The 25,209-nt window shown below is 39.0% G+C and overlaps 1 long non-coding RNA gene across 1 annotated transcript in view; it reads left to right on the forward strand.

Annotated features, from left to right (window-relative positions):
- Positions 1–11,246: 11,246 nt before the first annotated feature.
- Positions 11,247–25,209, forward strand: part of LOC146375157 (uncharacterized) — a 31,302-nt gene continuing 17,339 nt past the window's right edge. The window contains exon 1 of the long non-coding RNA XR_014802037.1: positions 11,247–11,408. This is a non-coding gene — a long non-coding RNA (uncharacterized LOC146375157). The remainder of the gene's footprint in view (positions 11,409–25,209) is intronic.

Consider the following 25,209-nt stretch of genomic DNA (forward strand, 5'->3'; position numbering starts at 1 on the left):
TGTTCCCTTCACGACCAGCCCGCCTACCAATAGAAGAAATGCTCAGATTTTTCCTTCTAAAACACTTTTTTCTTCCCCTTCACGTTGACAGACACCTCAGGCAGCCAAAGAGCGTAAAGCTGTGAGGAGCGTGGATGAGAAGAGCGGCGTTGATCCCACAGCCCGGGGAAGGATGGCGCCAGAGTGCACGGAGCCTGCTGCAGTTTGTCTTCATGTCCCTGGCAGCTCTCACAAATCAATCAAGATCTCCTTAATGCTTGGAACTTTAAAGTTAGTGTCTTCATTATTCCAAAGACGTGAAATAACTGTCAACAAGTGACAGATTGTTAGACGGGTTTGAAAAAAAAAATGCTGCCACTTCTTTATAAAGTATATTTTTCTTCTAGTAAACGAAAAAATATAAATATGACCAAAAGTGAGTCAGACTATTTCTGCTCCCGAGGATTGAAACGACACTTAAACTCTAAGGTGCTGATGTGGGAGTGCAGTGAACCATCACCCGATTTGTTAATTATAATATTCACAAACCGGTATTCTATAGAGAGGTATTTAAAATAACAAAAAGACGTTAGAATAAAGTTTAAAAAGTTACTTGTTTTACAAGCAGACTTTGTCTAGTCATACTCTCAAATACGTCGTATCAGTTTTAGACCTAAATAAACATGACATTTCTATATTAATAGCAACTAAAGAAATCTTATAATTGTTTTGCGAAGTATGTGTTGAGCTGAAGAGGATTATGCATGTGATGACAAAGATTATGAATATCTAAATGAGTGGCGAGGAAGCAGCTGCAGGAGCGCACAGATTGGCAAACAACCTCAAGGTGTGCAGCCGCTTCATGGGGAAATAAGGTGGTCGTGTGCGCAGTGGAGTGTGCGGGACAAAGAGCGGAGAAGAAGGAAAGTCTGGCAGGCGACACCGAAGAAGAAAAACGGCTTCAATCAGCACACCGGTGAGACAAATATTTTCGTCCGTATTTCTGTCATCTGACTCACGAGGTTTAGCGCATCAGCGAGTAAATTATCTCAAGGACTGACATATGAGATCTGAAGACAAGACCTAAGTAATCATTTTAATATGACGATTACATTTTTTTGAGAGTATGGCTGTAAGGAGGGGAGCTTATGTGAAAGGTGTTTAAGGGTAAAAGGAGAGGAGGTTTTATAGTTAACTGAGGAGAAGTGAGTGATGTGAGGTACTTGCTGAAATTATAGGACGACCTAAAAGAAACCGGGAGCAGCCCGATGTGCGCTAAAACTCAGGTTTGTAGTTGGACTCAGGTACACGAGGGCATGCGTGCGTGTTACTGACTGCTGAACCAAAGATTGACCAGTTGGTAGATTTCTATCGCCTCACCATGGGACCGCTTCATTAGAGATACGATTGTCAGGTACACCCACACTCGGTGTCACATCACTTCTCACACACACACACACACACACACACACACACACGCACACACACACACACACACACACACACACACACACACACACACACACACCATCATCATCATCATCATGTCCTCATCATATATTATCAGTGCAGAACTAAAAAGCTCGGAGAGATTCCAGAAAGAAATGAGGTGCTGACGGCTGTAAAATAATGGTATGAAGTGTACATTATTATTATTATTATTATTATTATTATTATTATTATTATTATTATTATATGTTGTTGTTGTTAACATGATTTAATAGGAGCAGTTTTGTCATAGGCCTACTTGAATTTTAGAATTTTGGAAAGGTTGCAAATAAATTACAGCAGCCACCTCAAATCTCAGGCATGTAAAATTAAAGTGGTATTGTCATTCATTTAAGTAAGTTACCCAATCCACAGTCCACCATCCATCCAATCCATTGTCAATATTTCTCGCTAAGGCAGTGAGGCATCGCAGTCGCTGCTGTTTTTCTGTGTTTTTTTCTTTTTTAAAAATTAAATTAATAAATTATTAAATTAATAGTGTAATTGTGAAATTGGTTCATCACCACAGACGAAGGCTCCTGTAAGAGAAACCTCATTCCTGTTTCCGCCCTGTGTCCTCCCTCAGTTTAATAAATTGACTTTGGTTTCGCCTGAAGCCCAGTTCTCAGAGTATTACGGCATTAGGCTGACTGACGGTAATCGTCAGGGGACCGGCACCGACCTGGCTCGCCTGGATAGTGAGAAAATTAAAAGGGAAATTTAAACTTATAACTTATAATAATAATAATAATACTAATAATAATAATAATAATAATAATAATAATAATAATAATAGTTTACATATATTATATTTAAATTATAATTATATTTATATATATTTTTTAAACTTCACCCTGCGCTTGCACTTTTAATTCAGACTATTAATAAAAATCATTGTGAGGCCTGGAAACAAAATTTGACTGATATGAAATTTTAAACCGATTTCAGATAAAGCTTATCATCTCAACTCATCTAACGCAAACACCCAAATGCCCCGTAATCGAGTTTGATTATCGAGGTTCTCTCAGTGGCGAATGTGCTGCTGCGATTACACCGGCAGCAATCCAAATAAGTTACTCTGTACACTCAAATGTTTGTGATGAGGCTAAATAATTTGTTCGTTTGTCCTTACAGACTGATGATGCTCCCTACTGAACTCTTTTTATTTTCTCTTTCTCTCGCTTTTTTTTTTTTTTTTTTTTTTGCTCAAATGTCTTGATCTCAGCTTAAACTTCAGCACTGAAGATTTAACGAGAATAAGGTCTGAGGCTACATGTGAGCACCTGTTCAGTTGTTTATCATAAGTCTTTGTGTTACTCTCATATGATCATACCTTCTTACAGGTATTCAGTCTAATTTCCCATCTCTGTCAAAATAAGTTTGCATGGTATCAGATCTTTGACATAAAATTCTTTCAGATAATCTAACTGTCCCACTTGTGTTTTTGACATGCTCCTGCTCACACTGATATTTGTTATTTTTTAAAATGCCTGTTACATCTCATTCGCTGAGCATTTGATAGGTTAACGATTAGAAATGTCCATAGTCAAATCAGAGTAGAGTTAAACAAGCACTGACAATATGACTGCATATACAAAGTATCTTCATCGCAGTGGGATTGGCCAGGTCAGATCTGTGTCTATATATTGGCAGTGACAGGGGTCCGATGTCTGGCTCTTGACAGTGTTTGTAAACCACTTGTTTCCAGGGATCAGTTTGATCAGAAGGATCTGTTTCTGAAATGGTAATTATTACAGCTGCTGATGAATAGAGATCATATTTCTCCTAATAGCCAACCCCCTATTTTCACAGCCTCCCACTGCTCACCTCAGCCACTCTCCACCACGACCTCCTCTAATTGAGCTGATTATTGCAAGATGTATGTATGTGTGTGTGTGCATGTGTTGTATAGACTGTGTTAACGTATACAGGAATAGGATGTGGCTTGGATTGGGTAAGACTGCTGCTGAATACACTGACCTGAGACAAGCACAACACAAGCTTGATAAGTATCAGTTTTTTGGGAAAGACATCCAAATGTTAGATAGAGGGAAAGAAATTATTAAAGCCAGAACCTCTGTGTCTATACTGGTTAAGGGGACGTGAATGAGGGCCTATCCAATAATTGGTTGTTTACATCTATCTTGTTACCCTAGAGGCTAGGGCTATCCTATAGCACAAGGAGGAGATTTCACTAAACCACACATGCAAGCAACAAGGAGGGGGTCGTCATTGAGGGGCGGGGCAGAGAGGGGTGGGTGAATTTGCTTGTGTGGGGTTCCTGTGTTCATCTCATGAAAGGCTCTGACCGGTTGGCAGGTTCATCAGATTGGACGGTTTACATTTCAGGCCCTCTTTACACTATACGGGCCTGGCAATTAAAATGGCAGTTAAAAGGTGAGTCAAGCATCACCTTCAGTTGATATTCATCAGAAAGTGCACACACACATGGCAGCATAAACAAAATCAGATAGGAAAGATTTTCTCAAGCACCTTCTTTTTTTACTTGAAGCCCAAGCTATAGTAGGCCTCTATGAATTTAGTATGACAGCAGTATAAATAACTATAAATGTGAAATAAAAGTAAAAGATTCGGTCTTGATTATTTTGCTTTGTTTAGGTTGTAAAAGCTTTTGAGACATCAAGGTATTATTGTAATCAACCATGGGCTAAGAATGCTTTGAGTATTCAACAAGTCTGCCATATTGTCAGTTGATTACTTTCCTGGATCTCACATAAAATAATCAAGAGGTCGTACTCGACAGATAAGTATATGGACCAGCTACCAGGCAAGATAGTTCGTGCAAAACAAAACAAAACAAAACAAAACAAAACAAAACAAAACAAAACAAAACAAAAATTCCTACAATTAAAATCATTCTGTGCCTCATACAGTTTAATGTACCATATTAATCACCTAACACCCCACTGTCCCCTCACCACCACCACCACACTGCTCTGTAACATGCCTATACCAAAACTGGTATATACTGAATACTGGTGCAAATCGCTACAAGTGTGTGTTTTTCTTTTACGCTGGTTAACAGAGTTTGTATATGTGCATCTGTTTTGTGTGTGTGTGTGTGTGTGTGTGTGTGACAGAGAGAGAGAGAGAGAGAGTTGGTTGCTGCTGAAAGTAATTTATTCGATCAATCACTCCATTTGATTCCTGTTTATTTTCAGGAGTTGCATGGTCACTTCAGCCACACACTGAGCTCTTTATGCACTGCCAAGGCTTTTCCCCTCAACCAATAAGACTGTATTTGGCTATAATTTGGAGAGGAGAGCGGTTCCAGCACTTCTCAGATATTTCATGGTTCCCTGCCTTTATGGTGAAATCCCCTCAGATCTGTTTCTTGTCAAACTGGCAGTGTGCAGACATGCAGGTATACCAGCTTCATATATACACTGATTCATATCAGCGCTGTGGGCTTGTTTTAAATGACTGCAAACACGCTCCTGTGTGGAACTAATAGTTATCATCATACATAATTTGGAAAATAGGGCAAAGTATGCAGCCTCGTCTTTTAAAGGCATTACTATGAAGTAAGGATTTTATTTCTTTTCTTATTTTTACTTTGTCTACATTGGATAAGACTAATAAAAAAACCTTTTTAGAGTAAACTTTTTGTTTAATCTTAAAACCTACAGTTGATATGAACTTTCATGCATAGTTGGTGCATCTTGTGATACTGGTTGTTAACAATAAATTGCAAACCTAGCAAGAAATTAACTCGCTCCTTTGCAGTATTTTGTTACACCAAGCAACTAAGAAACCACCATGGGACCAATATGTAGGATCAGATAAACTTTGGTCTGCTCTGCATCAAAGTAGACAGAATGCTGGGCGGTATAATTGGATCATGATAACCAAATGCTTCTGATCATGTAATATTTGCAGCAGAACACAAATACCTCTTTTGCCAAGAAATAGGAGGGAAGATTTTGCTCCACCCCTAAAAAAAATATAAAGGGGACTTGAATGTGATACCGCAAATGTTATTTCAGTGTGAATAAGGTCAGAGCTTATTTTGGAAACTGGAAGCAGTAACACACAAAACAACATTTCAAATTACCCACAGAAATCTCTATAGCTCTCTGCAGGTTTTACAGTCCTGTCTGCTTGTTAAGTCTTTCAGTAAAGATAGCTTGGATGGCCAGGTTTCTATTTTTGTTCAAGAAAATATGTGAATTCATAAACTGAGTTTTCTCTTTGGGTTGAACCTGGGAGACTGTAAGATTCCTGTGTGAATCTTTGAGTTCTTACAATTGTATTTAAGCTTTCTACTTATGGCGAAAGTCTGCAGAATTTCCTTAATGTTTTTTCCTCATGCAACATTCTTCCTTTTTTTTACAGTGCTGGAACTTGTATGTCAGGAAAGAATTTATTAAAAGCAACTGGAGTAATTAGCAATGTGCTAATGCTTGAATTTGTATCCATTCCTGTATGTAGGGTTTTTTACAGCACTTCGTGGTTTTAGTTGAAACACAAGGCCTGACCCCATGTCACTGGCCATATGGGCAGTAAATACTTCCATGATAGAGTCAGTGGTTGTACTGATACTGTACTAGAGAGAAATGTCTTGTTATATCACACCACACTGTGTATTTTATTGCATTGAGATGACAGACAATGACTTTTTAATGTGATTGGTGCTTTGTTTAACTGTGTTCTGATACACTGGCTTGAAAAGTTTACTTATTTTATTTTTTCTACAAACCTCAGTTGCATTTGCGCTTAGATACTAAATGCTAATGCTAGCATTGCAACATTCTCGAAGAAGCAAATCCATCATTGTCTTGTTTAGCAGGATTAATGCTAATAATCTTATACAATCTGGTGCCACTCAATAGCCCATAATTTTCACAGTTTGTATTTTAACATTTGTTGTAGGAAATGCACAACTTGAGAATAAATTTCATTTCAAAAAGTACTTAATTTCATTGAGATTTCAAATAAGTCACAAAAAACACAAGTGCTGGGTTACCTAAAATGAATGGGGCTATTTTTAAGGTCCTTAGCCACACCTGTTCATTTCCTTCTAAAGATTCGAAAGATAAGCAAAGTCAATAGGACTTATCCTCTGGGCACAGTAAATCTGCCAAGTTTCATGGAAATCTATCCAGTATACCTTGAGACTTTTATCTCTACATACCAAATCTGTAAGAGACAGACAGAGAAATACCTAAAGTCAAGTCAGTTTCACCTTCTCGACACCATGGATAGCTGTAACAAATGCAAAAAAGTTGGCAATTCAGTGCCTGAGATATTTCATTTTGAACCAAAGTGATGTACTAAACAACCATAACAACATTCCCAAAAGCAATGCTGTAACCATGGATAATGATAATAAGAATGCAAACATGCACAAAGAAAGATAAATTCTCTCAAACATCTGGTTGTTGTTTTCACAAAACACAAACCTCATTTGGGGACTTATTCATGGTGTCATCACTGGTCAGATCACCCCAGAAAGAGAAGCGTATCCTTTGGATAACATTATGGTGCTGTTGCCTTGTCTTTGCAGTGTAGTTTTGTTTTTTTTTTTAATCTTTTTTTCATGCATTCAGTAAATCTGAATCCTTCAAAAAAGCCCATTAAAATGTGTCTACTTTCATCATCTAAATGACTTCTCGGACTATGATCCAAGCCATCCATCAAACCTTTTGTTGCATTCTGCTCGCTATTGAGGATAACATGAGATATTGTGGAGATGAAGGCAAGTGTTTACTTTGTAAATAGAAGTGTGCATAGTGTGCCATTCATTTGTTTTTATATGGAAGCATTAGATTTCGTGATAGCTTTTTAATTCTGCCTGCGGGGTACATTGAATGCCTGCAAACCTTCGTCCAGGAAACTAACAATTATAGTCAATCGGAGCATATGGAAACCGCAGCTATTCAAAAAAAAAAAAGAAAAGAAAAGATGGGGCCTAAGCTGAGGAACTGCCTCATACATCATTACACAATATTGCTTATAGTGTTCCTGTTTATGCCCCTAATTCAACGTCTTACTTTCTAAAACTTTAGTTCAAATTAAATCTGGATTTGCACAGCTGTAACATTATTATATTTCTCAGTTCAAAAATGTCTCTTGAATTGGTGCATACAATATAGGTACTAAAAGCAAAGACTTATATTCTGAATGATCTTCATATGTATTTTCTCCCTGGACCATAAACTTTTCAGCTCCTTTAAGTCTACAATCTGCTAAAGATGTTTTTTAATGGCATTTGCAATTCTGCAAAAATCACAGTCTTAGAATATTGTACTGTGTTTAGGGGCTATAGCTGTGTGGGACTAGATCAGATTTAAGCCATTTCTTTACATAATCTTTTGACTTAAATGTTCATTTGCAAATATATATTTCTAAACATACAGTTTTACATTCCCTGTATTATCTGCAGCCTTACTGAAATTACGGCTAGATGAAGATCTTCCTGTTCTTCCTGTTCTGTGTTTTGAGGCCAACGTCACTGTGACCTTCTCACCCTGATTTCTATATAGTAGCCACACCTCATACTTCCTGGATGAAAAAACAACAAAGCAGTAAATACAGCGCGGCCGAGCAGCAGGCTGAGTTCACTCAGACGCTCACTACTCACTAATTGAATCTGACTCCAACTGCCACTCACACAAAACTTATTTAAGTATCTTGTTCTTCAGTGATTTCTCGGAGGTGAGGGAACTGCCCGCTGAACTGAGAGTTTATTTTGTGGGTCAACTCTTTTTGCCACCATAAGCCACTGCAGTATGTTTAGATTTGCCCCAAAATCAAACTTTAGGTAAATTCTTCCGTAGCTCAGAGGAGAAAAGAGGCCATTACTGTATTTGAGTTTGCTATACACCAACCTACTGTGAAGCTATTTAGGATTTCATGATCAGGTTGCTTATTCTTATTACTAATGGTTTCCATATATTAGTTAATACAGTAGAGCTCATGACTTAAGTACACGTACGACTAAGTTCTACATCTTAAACCTGAATAGCCATGCGCAAGACTGCCATTAGTGGATCTGCACATTTTTTTCATTGAGTGTATTATTCTCTGACATGCCTCTACAGACCACCCCGATAAAGAGCGAGACGAGCAGATAATGATACAGAACACGAGCTACGACGTATATCAGCTCTGGAGGTCCGTTCTAGTGAAGATGCGGCTGCTGGACGGTGAAGGGATGATGAGCTTTCACATAAGCAAGAGGGGGATTACTGTCAATTGCTCCTAAATTGCAATAATACCTGCTGCGGGGCCACCCACGCATGTGCTGAGAGACAAGTGATAAATTGCTACATATGTCCATTCCACAGTGGCAACTACTGATACCAGCACACTGCCCTCAACAATCTCCATTCCTCAATGCTGCCTGTCGTATGGAAACAAGCTTTTACTGTAAGAGGTATTAAAAATCTAAAATTTAAACTTGGTTATGCGGGTTCAAAACAGTGTGCTGTCTCGTTTCCTTAATATGTATGGCAGGCTAAATATTTTTGTGAAAATCATAAAAATATCTCTAAATAATTAAGATCTGAGAAGTAGTTGAAAGTGCGCCTTTTACATTCACCTTAAAAATCCAGTTAAAGTTTAAACAGGATATAAAAACAGCACAGGACCCCAATTTAAAGAATTCCTCCACACAAGGAAATTCTTTGCCGCTCAAGATAAACATGGCCTATCGTGTTTTGAAACTAAAACCTTCTGTGTGTTCTCATGAAGGAATAAATGGTAATTATTTCAGATCAAATCATTCCTCTGCCAAAGAGCCAAGCAGATGGCTAATCCAGTCTCAATATCTAATCAGAGCAGTCATCCTAATGACAGTATAATTTCATAAGAGGCCTTTGTCTCAGAATATTCAGGAGCAGCATGGGGAGATCGGAGATATTCATCATCAGCACAGATTGGAAACAGGCTCTAATAAATGACACATTTGCTTCCTGCCTGTCTGTGTAAGAGGAATGGTAGAATGCAGTGAATGTGGTACAGTGGGCTTGATTGTGTTGGTGTGTGTGGAGAGGCGGTGGCATGGTTGGAGTGTGTGGGTGGTGGACAGCTGCTGCACGGCTCTCCGTGTGCTTTTCTGAATATGCACGTGTATGTGTGATATGTGTACTGGTGTGTGTGTGTGGATGTAAAGGATGTGTGCGTCTGCCTGTGTTGTGTGTGTCCTTCAGAGTTTGGTTTAACTAATAGACGAGGCATTAATGTAGAATTTACACCTTGAGGTCAGGGCAGCAAAAACCTAATGAGTGCATGCCATGCAGCTGGTGTCTCAAACGTGCGTGTCTTTTCTTGCAGTTGTGTTTTAGTGCACTTTGATCATTTTTACATTTGTTTTTCTAGAGCAACAATGATGAATGTCTAATTCAAGCAAAAAAAAAAAAAGGAATAAAGAGAAATGACAGCTATAAAATCACATGCGGCAGTAAAATCCAGTCCTGTTCCCGAGTGTGCATCGCATGGAGACATCCACCTGTGAAAAGACATATTATTTACAGCACTGCGGGAAGTCACAGCAGCCCAGCATGGACAGATAAAAAATATATACACGCATGAAGGCAGGATATTCTTTTAGCCAGCTCAATGCTCTGTGCTGTTTATCATGTCGAGTCTCAGCTCAATATTTCCGGCAAACTGCATGAAGCCTGACGTTGTGCTTCTACCTGGGGAAGGAGTGTCCTGGGGTCAGGAAGCGATTGCGACACACACACTCACACAAACACTTGCACACAAACACTGATACACAGTGAACTGGGGCCTGACTTCCTTACTCGTTCGCGCGTTATAGACGAGCAGACGTTAAATTCATTCACCTCCACACGCACACACAAACACAGATGCGAGCTCCAGGTTTGCATTAGGATGACAGAGGGTGGAGGCGGAGTCATATTTACATCAGCCAGTGTAATATTATCAATAAAAGCCAAGAGGACAGCAGCTTGCCATAACTCACTTAGGCAGGGAGTAACACAGCTGCTCAGAGTTCATCTTCCTCTGACGCAACAGAGGGGATGAAAAGTTACAGCAGTGACAAAGAAGCAGTGGGGAAGGAAAAAGCAATGACACAGAAAAGATAGATTAAGAGAGTGTGTGATACTAATTTACAGACTGATATCCAACCTAAAGCTATTTTACCAAGTTGGAAAATAATAATAACTAATTGATTTGTGTGTACTGTTATTAGTTCAGGAAAAGTGAAAGGCCTACAAATGCCTTGTTTTCGCTAAACGCTGATTTAAAAACCTAATAAAACAGACAAAAATAAACAAGAGGAAATCAGAGCTATAAAATGATCTGTTGAAGGTGATCAACTGATTGTCAGTCTAAGTGCAGACTAACCTTGCAATCAACTTTTTCCGTTTTTGGTTTCAATCTTTGGGGATGTAGTTCATGGCTACATTATTATGCCATATTGTTGCTCAGCACAAGTCACTTGTCCAAATAATTTCACACATTGCTGTAAGAATACTGTAGCAAACATACATCATGCAGTTTGGAGCACAGGTGATTCCACTAAACATTAGTTTGATCACATATCGTATTTGCCATAAACATAACAATATGTTTCACACACACTATATCACCCAATCATCCATCTAATTTAAAAGGGTGTTCATTTTAAAGCTTGTCAAAAAACATCTGATTGCATGAAGAAACTGATTTTTTAAGTCAAGGACTGCGGTGAGCTGTTAACTTCAATGCAAGTCAGTATGAGTTCACTCTCATGCATGCTGCTAACTTTTTTTCTTTCTTTTTTATGTGAAATTAGGTGTCACGTCTCATTTTGGAAAGCTGCTCCTCAAAAACTTCATCACTGGCCTCCTAAGATTCACTGCGGACGCTGGCTGACCTCAGCGAGTGACCTCTCCAATCATAGATCAAAGCCGTCTGCTTCCCAGCTAGTCGGGTTAATCAGAGGACCACCCTGAAGAGCCAATCAGGTAACATCTTACTGGACTTTAAGGAATTATGCTGCATTTGACAGGCATACGTACATTTCCTTCAGTGATGTACTGGAGCACATGTTTGAGGTTTATAGGTTTTTTTCTAAGCATGTCAGTGAATCTGTTTTGGGGATCAAGTGCTTTGTTTTCAATTACATCAGTCATAAGTCCTTTTAATTTGCTTACATTAGGCTTTGAAAGACAAGGGCATGGACACAAAAGAAGAGTATGTGACCCAACTGTAGCAGAAGAAAAATAATTAGAGGCTCATACATAAAGTAAATAACTGTAGAGGGCTAAAGCCTCATATTGTAAAATCACAAATTGCTTTTTGTTTTACTACTTAGAGTAGTTTCAACAGCATTATTGAAATACAAATTTACAGTCGGAAAATAATGTCCAAGAACAAATATTCCAGTCAAAATGGTGCCCGAATAGTGTGAGTGAAATGTGTGTAAGTGTCCATGCAAGTGGTTGTGTGTGTTGTGATGCTAAGAATGGAGCACTTGTATCACTTGCCCCTGTTTCAGGGGAAGTGACATGAGATACTTAAAGACCAAAATTGCCTCACTTAGCCAAACAAACTGGCTCTCCTGACACACACACACACACACACACACACACACACACACACACACACACACACACACACACACACACACACACACACACACACACACACACAATCTTAAATGCACACACACATCTAGAGCTCTCTAATGGCCAATAAACTCAGGATGTTCGTTCCTCCTCTCGGGCTCACAAAAACGAACAGCAAAATTATGAGAGTAAACGGATTCCACTGTAGCTCTGCCTAATGACCACACACACACACAAAAACACGTACACACAGTTTGTGTGTGTGTGCGTGGGTCAGTGAAGGCTGAGGCAGATAGGATGTACATAATAACCCTAACATGGCTTTTATAAGCCTTCAGCTCTTTTGAAACGACCTCGACTGGGAGAGAACCCAGGCCTGCATATAAAAATCCTGAACATACTAGAACATGACTTTGAAGTTCCTTCTGCTTGACATCAACAGAAGAGATACCCATGGACACATGTGTCCAAGCTATTATAGCTAACAGGAATACCTTTTGAGGTAACACTTGATGATAACCTCCAAATAATAATAATAAATAATAATAAAGTCCAAATAATAGTTAATTGTACTTTAATAAATTTTTATTTTGCTTCTTTTTTAAAACAATGAAGGTATAAATATTAATATTTATATCATTAATTTATAATGCATGTTTATCTATATAATCAGTTTGTGTAATACAATAATAATTTATGAATTATAATGTTTTATTACCACAGCTATAACAAATACACTTTACTAGTATCAACATTGTATATTCTCAGTTATGCGTTTTTAATGATCACCACATGTTATTACCATTTAATAGCAAATATTTTATTACTGATCAGTGAGCCAGTTCTCATACCTAGAGCTTCAAATACTGCCAGTACTGCCTGTAATTTAGCGTTGGTTCTGCGACATGGCAATAGCCAGACTAGTGTTATTTCCAGCTGACAGTATTTTTATCCAAATCACAATCTTTTCCTACGCCTAACCAAACGTGGTCTCAAAACCTCACGGAACCTCGAGTAAAAGTAAACAAAAATGAGGGAAGTAAAAAAATAAACAACAATCTACATGTGATTCACCCCAAACTTCTTTTTACAGATGTAAACACAAGTGACAACTTTGTAATAACCAGTTGATAAAATTTTTATCACTTCATTATTTGTTAACAGTAACAACTATTAAATAAAGTTTAATTATGAATTTACCAATTTAGGAATTAAGGTCATTTCAAAGTGTCTCCATTCAGGCTGGAAGTGATAACGAACGACAAAATGTTAAAGTCTTTAAGAATTCAGAAACTCAAACATCTTACTAAAAGTCATGAAACAAACGGTTGTAAATGGCATACCAACACATATCTACCCTACTAAAATCTGCACATAAATAACAGTATAAATGTTATAGAGAAGTACAAAAAATACACCCATGGAGTTTTGATACTGAGAAACAGACATCACTCCCAAATATTTACAGGGCATTTCCTTCCTTGTGTTAATACTCCCACCTCTCCCATTTGCAAATTATTGTCCAGTCTCAGCTGGTAAATTCCCTTTACCTCCAAAGGACAACTTTTTTTGCTCTAATCTCACCACAAATTTAAAGAATTCTGTCATTTTATACGAATGGGGAAAACATGGAATGGGTCATGTACACTGGAATCGTGTGCATCTCTGTGTGTGCGTGAGTGAGTGTAAGACTGAGACAGAATTCAAGCACCACCCCCCAATACTTCTAATGGTTTCTTTCAGGACCATATGTCCTTTGCGTCAGCACAGCAACAGTACGGCCTCTACAATTACAGTCGGCTTTGGTGTGAAAGACAGACATGTTGTATAATAGAAGGTGGGAGGTGGAAGGTGGAGGGCATTAAGTTATGTGTGTAGAGCAGGAGGGAGCTGCAGAGCATTTTTGAAGAAGCAGATCTCCCTGTATTGCCTTACCATCAATAAATCTTGGAGCTCGCTATAGTGCTGACATAAATTAGCCTCCACCTACCCATCTAAAACCTAACTACTACCTAACCCCCCCCACCACCACCACACCACCACCACCACACACACACACACACACACACACACACACACACACACACACACACAACTAAAACACCACCTCCTGCTACACAAACCCTGTTTGAAACTTTCTTGAAGCTTTCTTCTTGCACACACATGCAAAACTCACAGCAGCAGAGACACCCACGGAGTTTGGGGTAATTAGTAGTATTTCTCGGTGGTGAGTGCATTTCCTCCTCAGGGTCACTGATAGCAAAACGCTTGTTAAACTTTATATTCCCTGATGGGATGAGAAAGAGTGAAACAGAAGGAGAGTACACTCTCATTAACACAGTCCTCTGTGTGTGTGTGTGTGCATGTGTGTGAGTTTGAGCGTGCATCTGCAGCTGTCTGGCTGATGTCTCTATGCTTATAACAGGTCTTGTAATGGTGAAAGATACTCATTAAGCTAAATTATCAAAGTCAGATTTCATTAAAGCGACAAGCAAACACAAAATCAATTATTCAAAGGATTTGTCTCAATTCTTAAATATATATATCGATAATTATTTACAAAGTTGTTTGGAAAAATAGATGAGAAAAAGCTATAAAATTATTTAAGCCCTATATTTCAATTTTAAACAGTAGAAATACAAAATATTAAATGCTGAAACTGAGAAATGTTTTTCTTCAAAGGGCAAGGATATAATCATTAATTTAATGAACAATCTTTCAAATAGTTGGCCTGGACAACAACAGAAAATATTAGAGAAGTGGAGTCTCTTAAAACCAAAGATGTGGAAGGATTACCACTTTTTGGGAGACTGTAACAATTCACAAAGTCAACATTCAGATTTTTTCATTACCAGTAAATATTATCATTAAAGTATTGTTATCCCAGAGAAGACTCTATACAAGCTGAAAACTAATACAGAATGGCTGCATGGTCCTCAGGCACCATTGTATTTGAAACAGACTACATAGCTCAGGACCTGTTTTAAAAACCACTGTCAGTGAATACAGTTTATTTCTGCATCCACAAATGTTAGACAAAACTAAACTGGTACAAACAAGATCCAGAAACATTGCTGCATTCTCTGGGCCCAAACTTATTTTGCATGGACTGAGGCAGAGTGGAAACTGTCCTGTGGTCTTATGAATCAAAATTCTTTTCTAGACACCTCATCCTCCAGACTAACGTGGAGAGAAGAACCATCTGGCTTGTTATTAGCACACAATTTAAAAAGCCAGAATCTGTGATGGTATGAGGGTGCATTAATGCTCATGGCATAGGTAACCTGCACATCTACGAAGGCGCCATTAATGCTGAGGATTATAAACAGGTTCTGGAGCAATATATCACTGAGAGAAGATCTGGTTCATTTTAACAAGACAATGCTGATTCTAAATATATTACAGCAGCATGGGCCAGTAGGAAAAGGTCAAAATGCTAAACTGGCCTGCCTAAACTGGTCCAGAATTGTACCCCATTGAAAATGATTTGTGCATTATGAAAACAGATGACAAAGGAGGAGATGATAAACTGTTGGGCGACTGAAATGTTGCATCAGGCTGTTTGCAATTTTTAAAAAATCACAAACATTTTAACAGCTCTTACAGTGTTGTTTAAAGAAGCAATGGGAGAAAACAGTGCAAAACATGCATATGTCAAATTCAACATTAACATTTGTAAACTTTTTTATATTGTCTTTATACTACATTTAATTGTGTAAAGGCTTGAAATTGTTTACAAATTATTGCACCAGTTTATTGTCATTTAATAAATTTAGTTAAATTGTAGCAAAGTCAAAGAAATACACGTATAATAATTCTGTAATGACTATAATAAATCTGCCTATAAGTGTTACAAAAAGAGGGAATTTGAAAGACATAAAAATGAATAAATTATTCCCAGAGTGATTACCTCTGTGCACACTGGCTAACTCCATCAATATCGAACAATTTTTGTGTTTTGTAAAAGAAGGATGTGGGAAATTTTAATGGACTCAGCAAAAAAGAAGCTGCACTGAGGCACTTTGACATTTTAAAACACACACACTTTTGGTGAATTAAAGAGATTCTGTAGATAGGTCTGAAAGCTTATCCTGTGCACCTCAGCAAATTCTAAAGCTCTTTTTCTTATGTGATCATTTTAGGTAATTTAATAAATTCCCAGAGCTCTGGGTGGAATTAGAAGAAGCTAGACTTTGGTCAGAGGAGAGCTTTTAAGAAAGCTGGGATCGTACATCAGAGGCCCAGCAGTCGATGGTAATGTAATGAACGTTTACATTTACCTGCTTCTCACCTTTCCTGTTGGTATATACCCACAATCTAAACTGCACTTGTCAAAGCATCAGTCCAGTTTGTTTTCATAAATATGCCGTATCTCTTTTTTTCCATCTCTCTCCTCCATGCTCCTGCTCGAAAAATTAGATATTTGGTGTTTTAGTGAAGGGCTTGAGGTGTGGTTAGCGTACGCACGTGTGTGTGTGTGCAAGCACGTTGGGGTTGGGGTTGCAGAGAGCTGCTCACGATGCCAGAACTAGCACTTCTGGTTGGAAAAAAGGAGTCTGAGTTTTCGTCAGACGTGTAGGGAAGACAGACAGGGCGAGGGAAAGGCTTTTTGAAAGTGCAGTCCAAAAGCAACAGAAAACACTCCCTCTTGACCATGTGGTCAAAAATGGGTGTAGAGGGAGAGGCGGCATCTGGCGTGATGCCTGGAATGAAAAGAAGCAAATATACCCTCCTCGTCCTGCAGTGTGCACCTTATATTGCCAGCTGCAAGCCGTGTGTAGACGAAGAGAGACAGGAAGGTAGAGGGAGAAACAGGTACAGTCAAGAGCAAGACGCAGACAGACAGATAAAAAGCGGATCAGCAAGAAAGACAGACAGACAGAGAGACAGATTCACATATAAAAGCGCCAGGAAGGAGTATACTGAGAAGCGTGGAGGCATATCATGAACAAGGTCAGAAAGACATCGCTTGGCAGAACAGGAAATGATACAGGATATATCTTCTCTCTCTCACTCGCTCTCTGTGCTCTCCAAGGCCTGTGCTGTAAGTGACAGCGCTGCAGAGGGAAGTTGACATTGCTGAAGTATGAATTTCACCCATTTGTGTTTTGCGGAAAACACGGAATCGAGGCTGTCTGTCTGGATCAGGGGTTAGGCCCTTGACCTTTTAATGACCCCTTCTGAGCAGACGGCAGGATTTTATTGGCCAGTCAGATTCAATTTATTAAACACTATGCAACTCTATTCGCAACTTCTTAGTTATTCTTTCCAAATGTGGTTGTGATATCCATTTGGAAATGGATATGAAAGATGTTCAGCGTCTTTTATGACCACTTTTGGACCTCTTACTTTACTTTACGTGCTTTGCTTACTGCTTTTTTAGATAAACCAGCGTGGTCATGTATTTAAAATTAAAGGATATTTTTAAATACTGTATATATCATTAATCAGCCTGAAATGCTTTTTTAAGCCCAGCACAAATCCAGCATGTGGTCAAAACAGAGCAAAGGTGTGACTACTTGGAAATAATTGGAAATAAATCAATACAAGGGCAAGCTTCACATCAAACAGGACATGTTTTTTAACCAATGCGAGGCAAAAACTGCTCTAAATATTACGTTGAAATAAATGACTCATGCAGCAGAACCCAGGCAATAAGAGGCCTTAATCTGGAGCCCAAATAAAAAGCACTAACATATCTGCATACACATGTATATTGACACACATGCACATGCAGAACAGTGGGTAATACAATACACACAGCTATGGAGTGGTGGGGTAAAGTGAGACCTTCCTGTAATCAAAAGAAACAGTGTGCTATAATAAAGCCCATTTTGAAACGGTCTATGGCCTGAGGGATCAATCCTTCTGTTGGAATGAGGAAGAGAAAATGGACACTAAGCTGTGTCTCACAAAAAGAACAGAATAGAATAAAGTAGAATAGAGCGCTACAGAAGTGGATGATTGTACCGTCTTAATAACACTATGTTTTGTTGACTTGAGATCTCCTTTCTGTTCTTCCTTTGTCCTCTTTTACCTTCTTCCCTCTTCTTTTGTGGCATCTTCTCTCCTGATGTTGCAGGTTGCACTTCGTTTGCGAGTCTCTTGGGCGACATCCATCAGCTGAATGGATAGAGGCTGTGCAACAGCAGCGCTACAGCAAAAAGAGGGCAGAGGGTATTACCTTTCCAAAAACCACAAAAACACCAGTCTGGAATCAATCTGGTATCACACTACTAGCTCTAAAACACACACAAAAACACACATTTTAATCTTTAACCCTGGTGAGTTTGGTCGCTGCAATTTTTCATCTGCGTGAGTTTATGCGTTGTGGTATCGTGTCAGGCCCGGGATATGGTTCTCTGCTATATCTTTGACTTCACCTGCTGCTGAAGCTCTTTACCAGAGCACTGAGAGTTAACTGCTGCCATAAATAGTCAAAGGAGTGTGTGCAGTGATCTGCGGGGCAGTACAGGGCAAAGATATATCTGACAGGAAAAGAGCAAATCATCTCTCCTTGCTACCTGCTGTAAAAAGTCCAGTTTCAATGCTTCAGATCAGCCTTCAGATCAGAGACCAGTTGATTTTGAAGAAATCCAGAAAAAGGGAAAGCATGAGGTGTCTATGGCATACTTAATTTGATTTGTAAGGCTCTGTCTCAAAAATAGATCACACATGGGCAGAGCGTTTACACAGGCAAGTTCATCATTACATTACATACTCTGAAAGCTGTACTACTTTCCACCTTTGCTGCTGTGGAATTTTACATCAATTTCAATTTAGGATTTCTTCTGTATCTCTCTTTTTTTAATTTGTCTTTGATGTGGCAGCTGGTCAGTTATTGGATATAATATCACCATTAGCTATACTGGAAGGACAAAAATATTATTTTTAGAAGGCTAACTGTTTTATTTACTATGTGTTTCATCAAGCCATATGAAAAAGATATTTTAAGCAAAGTCATGTTTACTGTATTTAACAGCTTTCATGACGAATGCTGATCATTTTTGTTGGCAAACCTCCATAAAGCTCATAAGCAGGAATTATTTCCTAATTTGAACATGCTCTATTGAGTATTGGGTGAGACTCTGGAGCTGTAACACTCCAATAAATGAACAGACAGTGTATTGTTCCTCTGTGGCTCTTTGCTGCCTTTCCTGCTTAATTAAAGGTTAATTGCATAGAATAAGTCCGCATTTCTATTTCCATCGACGCAAAGCTGAGTTTGTGAGAGGGTGGCAAGGATATCTGGAATTTATCAACTTTACCTAACTCAGTGTGTGAGCAGGTACAAAACATGTGGGAGAGGGTATATGTGTCACACAGCATATGAACACGGCACACAAGGCACACAGACACACACAGAAAAATTCAGAACTCCCTCTGCCATTTTTAATCAAGAATTTGATCCCTCATTCCATCTGGGTGTTCTGACTTGGTTGGCTGCAGTGTGCACACAAAAACACATGCATACATGAAGCAGCTAAACACACACAGAGATACACACATATATACATGGAGATGCAAACACTGATAGATAATCTGTGGGATGGCTAAAGCTGGGACCACCAACTGCATGCTGAGAATTTTGCCTGAACCATCAAGCAGCAGATGGTACTAGTCTATTATTCGACATGGGTTGCACACACGGAAAGATAAACACGTGCATATAAAGTTGCTTAGAAGCAATGTAATTAGCAAGTATTGGAAGAGCATGCACGAAGAGCTCTAGTATATTTCAGTGCAACTTCAATATGATCTCCCTGTTTCATGTCTTTGTTCTGTTTGGGCTGATTTAGTAAATCCTTGTCCTTCTGTCAGAGGCCTCCTTATCCTTTCGTGATCACCTGTGCTCATTTAGCAAATAGGCTCTTGTGTGTTGCATGTGCATGTACGAGGACACAGGTTAAAAAGATAACATTTGGTGGACCACCTGCCAGGAAGCTCAGTTTGCTAAATACAAAGTCTCATCTTACCCAATACTGTGAGTGTGTGCATCGAGGGTTTACAGTTGACATGAATGGCTGAATAGCAAAAGTGTTTGATTACTGATAAATGTTATGGAACAAGAACTACGTAAAGAAGATGAAGTGCAAATGACACATGCTGTGACTTTTTAGCAGTAGAGCTGACATTTGAGCACAAATCAAAACCAGGCACAAAACCATGCAATTTCCATGCACAAGCCCTGTCATCACTTCAGTAAGATGTTTTTCCATACTGCTATAAACCCTAATTGTTACTGTAACTTCAACTATTAAAAAAAACAAACTTAAATCACTTTATAGCGACCACGTTATTAACTGATTTGAATTCTTAAATGAGGCCTATGGCAGGATCACTCAACCACTTATCACCTTTGCTTATCATTAGTGCAGTGCCGCAAGGCAAGTGTTACTACTAAAATGGCCATTAACAAGTTCTGCTACCAGCTCTTTGCCCCATAACCTGGAGTGTCTACATCATTAGGTCTAACTGGCTTCACTGATCGTAACTCACAGGGAGGTTCACGTGCAGAAAAAAAGATGGAGACAGGTACAGATGGAAAAGGGGAGAATTAAAATGCTCAGTCTTCTATTGCTAAATGGACTGGTTCTCATAGTCAACTTGCCTCATTTACTTTCCTTCTAAGCTCTTTCTAACTAACATTCACACACATTTGTCCATCAGAGAGCAACGTGGGGTTAGCATCTTGTTCAAGGATATTTGGCATGCACTGGAGCAGACAGGGAACGAACCACCAACTGTCTGATTAGTAGGTGACCTGCACTACCGCCTGAGCTACAGCCATTCCATGTGTGCATATGTGCATTACTGATGAAGAGTTAAAGACATTAAGGATGGAATTAACAAATTTTTTGCTTTGGCGCAAATGTGTAAGGGTGTGGCAACATGTATGTTCTGTATTTGTGGGTCCACATGACTTAGAACCAGAGGAATTTTAATTGTCTGAAACAAAGGAGGATTTAATTTTTTCCCAGTACATCTATCTTTCACTCCTTCGCTCTCCTTTGCTTCTTTTTTTTCACCGTCCTTTCTTCCATGAAACAATAAAATCGTCTGGCCTCTAAGTTATGGAGAGCTTTTGAAGTGGCTAGAGGAGCCAGTAAATTTAGTGGGCACCTTTGGGAGTCGGTTCAGTGGTGCAGTGGCTGTACCTATATTTCATGTGTTCATGTGCTCGTGCCTATGTGTGTGTGTGTCTATGTGTATGTTTGAAAGTGTATGCGTGCTCACATGAGTCACGGCTGTGCCTGCGTTTCTGTGTGTGACACAAATGTGCTTAGATTTGGTGTGTGCACTTGAATATGTGTGTGTGTGTATGTGTTCATGTGGCTCTCTATTTCATAGTCATGCTGATTTGTAGCCGTCTACATCACGTTTCCCAGGACACCATAAATCTCACTGGACAAACTGCATTGGAGATAGTGTGTGTGAGTGAGTGAATAAAATAGCATGAGGTCTATGTATTGTGTGATCATGGGCACACCACTGACCATCTGTGCCTGTAGTATTTGCTATATAGTGATAGTTGGCCTTTAATAGAGGTTACTCAGTAAAATTGATTGGTAGCAGATGCATTCAATTGGTGAAGAGAATAAATGAAACCTAGACTGAACAAACGGGAAAATGCATTTCTCTGTCTACCTTCTTATTTCTTTACTTTGGCATTTGCATCTCTGTTTTACAAGAAAGTGAGTTGAAACAACAGTGCAAGGAAAGCCAAACTATTTAAACATATATTTTGCATTTTCCACATTTTTGTGACATTACCTACATACTAAAGTGTTCACAGGACATATGTGGACAAGTATATAAAAGTGAAAGAATAGGTTGTTGTACAACTGAATGCAACCATTCAAATTTCTTCTCTCCTGCATATCCCATGATCGGTTGTAAGTGATATTATTGCAAAGTTGAAGTGTTTGGGAACCACAGCCACGAGGAGCAGATCATGTAAAGTTACAGAGTGGGGTCACCGAGTGCTGAAGCGCATAGTGCGTTAAAGTTGCCAACATTTTGCAGACTCAATAACTGCCGAACTCCAAACCTCCTCTGGCATTAACATCAGCACAAAACCTCCCTGCTAGCAGCTTCATGGCATGGATTTCTATCGCTGACCAGCTCCTGTAATTGTGATGTGTAGGTGGACCAGTACCTTTGTCCAGTGTTTCTACTATTATTTAATGCTAATGAGAAAAACAGCTGAGCTTTTGCAATATACTGAAGTACTGATGCGTGCTATCCCTCCCGTTGTTTGTTGCATCCCCAATACAGTGGATTTATAATAATGTATAAAAAAAACAGTTTACTACAAGATACTACTAGAAAACATAGGTTTATGAAAACAGAATAGAAGATGTGGACACATAAATATGATATTTAGTGGTAAAAAGTGTCTTTATGTTGCTTTTTCTCCTCTGCTCCTTTTTGTGTCTTTCCACTCCTCTCTATGCTTCTCTCTCTCTCTCTCTTTCTCGCTCTCTGTCTTTGCTCTCTCAGTTTTCCTAGACACCTGTGCAGGTCTAATGTTTCAGCCGAGTCCCTGAAAAATAAATGCGGCGCTCCAATCTCTTAATCCACTCGGCTCCATGTAACCACGTCACATGACACCACGATGGACGCCACCGTCTTGATGCCTAGACAACACTGGAGGGAGTGATTGTTTTGTGCGTGTACGTGTGAGTTTGTATGTCGAGTCTTTTAGGAAAGAGGGCCAAGGAAGAAAGAATTCAAGGATACAGTATGGAATTGCTTCCCTGACAGTTTTAGCTGTATATTAGGTTTGTGTTTGCATTCTAATACTGTATATAGGTGTGTCTTTTTCACGTGTGTGGTTTATGGATTGCATACTTTATGGCAGAAAATAGGTAAAGTTGGAAGACCAATCTTTTCTAATTTAAATCAAGGTCCATGTGTATGTGTGTAAGTGTGTGTGTGTGTGTGTGTATGTGTGTTTTGGGATGATACCCAATCCACAGCAATCAGTCTGACCTCCACTCTGGAGTGAACTGCTCTCAATGATTAATGGATCTGCCTCCGTGCTTGGTTGCCAAGGCAACCCGAAACCGGATAGCCCTCAGGAATTCGCTAGCTCGCCCTCAAACTTACGTTGTGTGTGTATGTGTGTTGCTAGGCTGTGGGTGGGAGACAGAGTGAGGCTAACAGTGACTCTTTGGAAAGATGGAGTTGGCTATGGTGAAGGTGGGAAAGGAGGTCCAGTTCAGTCAATAAAAGAGGGTGATTTCCATTCTGCATTTTTCAGCGCGTTATTGTTTTCTTAAATTTATATTACACATTTTAATGTACTGTCAACCGTTCCGTCTTAAACATTTGTGTCCAAAGCAAGTATTATTTTAGGCCAGAGATACCATAGTATGTAAAATTACACCATTGTTATGGGCCACCTCTGTGTCGGTATGTGGTTTAAATCACAAGCACCATTATTCACTTTCAGTGATCTGTAGTTTCTGCCAAATAGTTATTTATACAACTAAAGGTTCGTGACAGTAATTAAGATTCGTGCATAATTATTTCCATTTGCGTGTGTACATTACTATTTACTATGCTATGTGAGTAGAAGGTTGGGCAGTGCCCTTAGTCCATTTGAAACTAGTGATGAGTAAATCCATGTTAACAAGATGGCAGCTCTTAAGTTGAAGTGCTGCTGCCCAGCTTGTGGACTGTATGCTTGACAGACCAACTTAACACTACAGTGTTATTTTCAAAGGGCCTCTTAACACTTTATTGATCTGGAGACCATGGGGCCTCATTAGATGAAGGCTCTGGCTTAGCGCAGTATGCATGCAGTGTGTAGTGGTGCTTTCATTACTGATGGACTAATGATATATATCTATATATATATGCATTTCTTTTTGGTGAGGAAATAACCAGTTTCAGCAACAAGGAAACACTTTTTTGTCATCTTACATTGTACTGTGGTAAATTGTTGTTGTTTATTTTAAACTATAGACTCAGTATCTTTAGCGTATCTGCCCTGATTAACACATTTACCTTCCAATGAAAGATCCCTGGTCAGGAGAAGCCACAAAGCCAGTTCCCCCCACAAACTCGCACAACTTAAAGTCTTCAAACACTAATCACAAACACTGTTGTGTGTCGAGGCACAGATCAATAAACAATAAAGTAAAAAAAAAGAAAGATTTAAATTAAATAAATAAATAGAATAACAAGATCAAATTGGAGATCAAGTGTTTTAAAACCAGTAATCATAGAAAAATAATCTAAATAACCCCTGTCTGAAAGGTTTTCAGTATCTATTGGTTCTACACTGTGGTGCAAGGTAGCAGCAACCTGAACTCACATGACAAAATGTGGTCAGGACGGTTGATGGCTGATGGCTTTTTGCTTTCTTTATCACCTGATTTTCCCTCATGCTGGTGTACTACTAGTGCCAGTCCTAAGGTCAATTAATAGGAGGGTTGTGTCCAGAAGGACAAATAAAACATGCAAATCCATCTGGTGTGACAACCATTTAGGAATGTAGGAAAGTAAGGAAGGAGCCAAATGTATCCTTTTCTGCGCTAGAGTGCTACATGTATGTTTTCATATACAAGTAGAACATAATAAAGAGTTTACCATAAGTGCATCCAGTGCATTTGTTCAGATGGGTGTCTTGAATCTCTGGCATTGTGTTAGCTGAATGATAACTCTCCGGCATACACATATCACAGATTTAAATTTTCTGCCCTGTCTTTACTCCATTAGACTTAATGGAGGAACCAGGTTATCAAATTCAGGATTAAATTCTGACAAATCTAGTGATGCATCTGTGAGCTTTATGAGTTTCAAGGCAATCAACATTTGGTGTCTGTTACATAGCTCTAAGCATATCAGACTGCTGGTGGATTTAGTTGTGTGTCATCAGCATAGCAATGAAAGCAGTTCTTGTTTCATGAGGAAGTTACTTTATGTCAACATATGATATATGAGACCCCACCAACGTTTGTAACTATAGACAGTATAAAAGATGGACTTAGCCACCGAGACATTTTTGTGAAGCTCCATAACAAGCCCAGCGCCATTTTGGTATTTTGAAAATGGATGTGATGAGCGAGGGGTGGACCTAAGCGTGAAACTGCACACTCATCGGCAAACAACCACAATATAATTCTCTATATGGAGTGAATGTTGTATTGACTGGCAAATTTATAAGGTGTCAGCAACAAACTTTCAT

The sequence above is a fragment of the Perissodus microlepis genome, chromosome 13, assembly GCF_051167445.1.
Source record: "Perissodus microlepis isolate ML-2025 ecotype Zambia chromosome 13, ASM5116744v1, whole genome shotgun sequence".
In the NCBI taxonomy this organism is placed as follows: domain Eukaryota; kingdom Metazoa; phylum Chordata; class Actinopteri; order Cichliformes; family Cichlidae; genus Perissodus; species Perissodus microlepis.